Genomic DNA, 6000 nt, shown 5'->3' with positions numbered 1-6000 from the left:
ATCCAAAATATACAAAGAACTCATACATCTCAACAACAAACAAAACCAACAGCCTAATTAAAAGATGGGCAAAAGATCCGTACAGAGATTTCTCCAAAGAAGATATACCAATGGCCAAGAGGCATATGAAAAGATGGTCAACATCATCAGCTATCAGGGAAATGCAAATCAAAACTACAACAAGATATCAGCTCACTCTAGTCAAAATGGCTATAATTAACAAGACAGAAAACAACAGTGTTGGAGAGGATGTGGAGAGAAGGGAACCCTCATACACTGCTGGTGGGAGTGCAAACTGGTGCGGCCACTATGGAAAGCAGTATGGAGTATCATCAGAAAATTAATAGATCTACCATGCGATCCAGCTATCCCACTGCTGGGTATTTATCCAAAGAACCTGAAAACACTAATGCATAAAGATACTTGCACCCCTATGTTCATTGCAGCATTATTCAAAACAGCCAAGACTTGGAAGCAACCTAGGTGCCCATCGAGGGATGAATGGATAAAGAAGATATGGTATATATACACAATAGAATACCACTCAGCCATAAGAAATGATGAAATCCAGACATTTTTGACCACGTGGATGAACCTTGAGGGTATTATGCTAAGTGAAATAAGTCAGAGGGAGAAAGTCAAATACCATATGATCTCACTCAGAAGTAGAAGATAAAAACAAGGACAAACAAACACATAGCAACAGAGATTGGATTGGTGGTTACCACGGGGGAAGGGGGAAGGAGGGAGGGCAAAATGAGAGATTAGGCTCACATGTGAGGTGATGGACTATAATCAGTTTTTGGGTGGGGAACATGATGTAATCCACACAGAATTCGAAATATATTACAATGTACATCTGAAAGCTATATAATGTTATAATCCAATGTTATTGCAATAAAAAAAGAAAATTTAAACGTTTTAAAGGTACATGTATATCTGAAAATTAAAATCATACTCTTTTAGGAGATTTTATTTTCAAATGTGCCCTGCATACAATAACAGGATGCAGATAATATACCTTTTAAAACCCTTATACAAAATTATCTGTAGTATAGTTAACAACACCTCTACAAAGCACAGAATTGGTAAATTCTGGAATTTCTTTTGCCTGAAGACAAAAAAATGCCCAGATTATTCAATTAATTCAGTTTTAAAATTCACTTATGGGGGCTGACTCCATAGCCAAGTGGTTGTGCACTCTGCTTCTGTGGCCCAGCGGTCCACCAGTTTGGATCCTGGGTACAGTCTTAGCATGGCTCGTCAAGCCATGTTGTGGTGGTGTCCCACATCGAAGAACTGGAATGACTTACAACTAGGACATACAACCATGTACTGGGGCTTTGGGGAGGGAAAAAAGAAAAAGAAGAAGATTGGCAACAGATGTTAGCTCAGGGCCAATCTCCCTCACCAAAAAGGATACTTTAAAAAAAAAATCACTTATGGGGCTGGCCCAGTGGTGCAGTGGTTAAGTTCGCATGTTCCACTTTGGCTGCCCGGGGTTCACCGGTTCAGATCCTGGGTGCGGACATGGCACTGCTTGGCAAACCATGCTGTGGTAGGCATCCCACATATAAAGTAGAGGAGGATTGGCAGCAGATGTTAACTCAGGGCTAATCTTCCTCAAAAAAAAAATCACTTATGTTGAATTGTTGAGTTCTGCGGACTAAATTATCTAGATCTTTTTCTTCTCAACTAAAGCAACCACCAACTTCCCTCAGTATAAATATTAGAAACCATTTTAAATGTATTTTTAACATGACTGAGAGTTATTTTGCATATGTTGCCAAATACCCAGGAATTTCCACATAGCTAGGCAATTGATGCTATTCTTAAAAAAGAAGCCAAGTGATTTTATATTTCAAATATGCTCGTATTAGGGTTCTTCAGAGAAAGAGAACAAGACGTAGAAGAGGAAGAAAGAGAGAGTGAGGAGAGATTTTAAGTATTTGGCTTACATGGTTTTGGAGGTTAGCAAGTCCAAAATATGTACGGCAAGCTGGCAGGATGGAGATTCAAGTAAGAATTGCTGTTGCAGTCTTGATTCCAAAGACTGGAAAATCAGGTAGAATTTCTATGATGCTACCCGAAGGCAGAATTCCTTCTTCTTCAGGAAATCTCAGTCTTTGCTATTAAGGCCTTAAAGTGATTAGATGTGGCCCACTCACATTATGGAGGACCGTCTGCTTTACCTAAGTCAACTGATTGTAAATGTTAATCACATCTACAAAATACCTTTACAGTATTACCCAGACTAGTGTTTGACCAAACACTAGCCAACATAGTCTAGCCACATTGACACATAATGTGTCACTATAGCCTCGCCATAATGACATATAAAATTAACAATCATACTGCTATTTGGCATCATGTATTTGGAGTCACTATCTCTTTAGTGAGCTATTGTTATTTAACTATTGCATTGTTAAAATTTGAATTCATAATTACTCTTTAACTTGCAATTTAAAATAGGCTAAAGTTAGGGGCCGGCCTGGTGGCACAGTGGTTAAGTTTGCACATTCTGCTTTGGTGGCCTGGGGTTTGCCGGTTCAGATCCTGGGTGCAGACCTACACATTGCTTGTCAAGCCATGCTGTGACAGGCATCCCACATATAAAGTATAGGAAGATGGGCACGGATGTTAGCTTAGGGCAAATCTTCCTCAAAATAAATAAATAAATAAAATAAAATAGGCTAAAGGTAAACTGACATTTACATAGTATACTTTTCAATCTGTTGTATTGTTTATTTTTGTGTTGTCTTCATGGGTTTTTAATTAAGAATTAAAATATCCTCTGATTTTTAATGTAATTACTCCATTACTTCTTCAGGCTCCTTATTCATCCAAGGACATATGACTCCTTAAATCAGAAAACTGAAATTCTACAGACCACATTAAAAAATGAATTTTTACAGAATTATCTTCTCAGATTTTAAAGAAATATTTGTCAAAGAGTATGAAATTGGCACTGCTCTGGGAACTTGCAAGTAGTGGCAGTCCTCAGAAAATAAGGTCACCATTTGCAGTGTTCTCCACGTACACTGAAGCTGTGAGCAGAGCGTGGGCAGGTGGAGCACCTCTGCCTTCCTAGTGGGGTTTCCCTTCATCAGCAAGAGTAGAAAATTCTGGGTCAAGAGGATGTCTTTTCTATTTCTTGTGATCATAACCACAGACTTGACAGGACATCTTGGGAGGCCTGGCATCACTTGCCATTCTTTGACTCTGAGCACATCTTCTTCTTAATATCAACCTTGTTTCACCCAGTTTGGAATTTCTAGACAGACAGCTCTGGGCTTGGCCTTTTCAAATTCCTGACGACAGTTAACTCAGGCTTTGAGGAGTGCATTTTTCTGGGTATCCGCTTGTCCTACGAGGCTTTGTCTGAAGTTCCAAGAAATTGACTAATCGCTTGGCAGTACAGGGATCAGAATTGTCAGTCTTAGCCGGGCCAGGTTAATCCCATTCTTAGCCCTTGGGAAGGATGGTGAAGAGATGGTTTAAACAGTAGTCTCTCTAACTTTTTGATTATGTATCTCTATCACTAAGGAAATATTGTAGAGTGACCAACAGTCCTGGTTTGCCTGGGACTAAAGGGTTTCCCAAGACAGGGGAAAGCACACTAAACCCAGGGCATTCCCTAACAAACCAGAAAGTTGGTGACCCTAAGCTTCAACCGAAAGTAAATATGTACCATTTAATTACATGTATCATGTGTATTTTTATAATAGAGCAATATATGTTTAAAATACAAAATTGAACCTGAAAAGGATGACATAAAAATGAATGGAAAAATAAGTGCTAAAGAGATGTTTAGGTCAGAAAGACAAGAATCAAACAATTGATATTGTTTGTCTATAATTAATCTGCAATATCCTTTCAGCTATTTTTGCAAGACATATGACCAATTTCTGATGTTTGGCTTAGTGAAAACTGGGTAACATAATCTGTAATTAAATCTACCTGGGCTCACATACCGGAGCAAAGGAAAGAAACAAATCCTATAACCATCAATTCCCATTTTCCCTCAGCCAAGCTACATACCACCTGCCAATGCCCCCTGGTCAAAAACTACCAGGAACCCACTGAGTTGCACACATTGGATTCGCTCCTCCTAGCTAGTGAAAACACAAGGGTTATCATTATAATAATTCAATAAATATCTATTAAGAATGCATAATATATCTGGCAAAATGCTGTGTTGAAAACTTATTTTAGTCCTTGTCCATATAAGTGAGATGAGACAGCATGTATCAATAGCATTAATTCAATAACAGTAATACCTAGCACAAAATAATATTTACAATGTGCCAAGCACTACGTGCTCCACGTGTAATAATTTATACAATCCCCTCAATAATCCTCAGGTAGATGCTATTAATTTTCATTTCTTGAATACTAGTAGATGTAAACACATTTTCATAAACTGCATTCAGATTTATACATTTTTTTGAGAGTTATTAAAATAATCTAGGAGAATGCTGTCCTTTGGTGGGAGGATTCCTAGGAGTTATTGCATGCATATAACCATACCAAATAAATACTGAACTCAAGAATACAGGAATAACGTAATTTTAGGAGTCAAAATTTCATATAAATATTCACAGATTTATACTTGATTTTACGGCATTGACTTTTGGATGAGGCACACTGTAATTTAGTTCCTGAGACCCAAACTTATCCTGGAATGTGGATATACACAGTCCACTTATCTATAAGGAAAGAATAGACGCAGCATCATGAAGATATCCACTGCACTGTTTTTGGCTCTTTTTTTTTCTTTTTGGTCCACTGCCTGTTTATCTCCTTCATTTTAATAGTGCTGTTCATTTTCTTGGAAATTTTAAATGATTCTTAAATGTGCTTTAACAGCACATCGGTGATTTTAATCCTTTGACATTTATCTAACAAATATCTTTTTTGGTTGTCCTCTATTTGCATTTTGATGAAGTAAAGTCCATCTTCCCACTTTTGAATGTTGGATTTTATTTGAAGAATCATGTTGATTTTCTCTTGTAACAGTTCTTGTGCATCATTATTATAATTTGTATTTTTCATTAGAGAAAAGATCAATCAAGTGAGGACTGATAAAATGTGAAAAAAGAGAGTCAAAGTCAAAACAATATATCTCTCCAATAGCATCTATACAGAGAACAAAACGACGCCTTATCACTATCTTTAGCCTTATTTCATGACCATTCTCCTTAAGTGTACTTCCTTAAAATTTCAAGCATAGTACGCAGAAACTGAAAACTTAAGGAAGCCCAAAATCATCTGAGATAAACAAGAGGCCTAAAGTCTTTTCCTAAAATTGCCTTTATTTGCTAAGTGAAAGCAGTATCTCAGACACAACAACAGAAAAGTAAATGGGTATTCAAAAGTACATCGGCAGCAGAACTTGAGTGAAATAATTTAGTAACGTTGTAGTTTTCACGTTGCTTGTAAACAGACAGACGATTCTGGAAATTTCCTCTAACAATTCCAATGCCTTCAAGAAAGTTAACATGCTAAATCATTTCATCGCTTTCAAAACGAAGAAAGTGAAAACTTCTTTGAGGGCTAGCTGAATAGCCCCAAATTTCAAAGCTCAAAAAGTCACACCCTACAAAAACTTATGAGAAAACTACATACCTTTTGGTACTGATGTACAATCTGTGATTTAATACATCATATGTTAAACAATGATTAAATAATCCCTAAGTATTACACGTCTCTTTAAAAGTTTTGAAAAAGTATATTTTAGAAATGTAATGCATTTAAAATATTTTTTGTATGAAATCTGTGATGTGGCCCATTCATTGACAGATCTGAAAGGCTGAATGTTTGCAGAACACTGTCAGCAAACCCAGCCTCTTTCTACACAAACCAAATGAGATGCTTTCGTGTGCGCTTCCTCTGTACTCCTATGTTAGTCACCTGGGCTTGAAAATAGCTCTACTGCTCACTGGATGGGTGACTTTAGACAAATTACTGGACTTCTTCTCAATTTTTGCATCGGTAAAA

Source organism: Equus quagga, chromosome 19 (genome assembly GCF_021613505.1).
Source record: "Equus quagga isolate Etosha38 chromosome 19, UCLA_HA_Equagga_1.0, whole genome shotgun sequence".
NCBI lineage: Eukaryota > Metazoa > Chordata > Mammalia > Perissodactyla > Equidae > Equus > Equus quagga.
Note: the sequence above shows the minus strand (reverse complement) of the source record.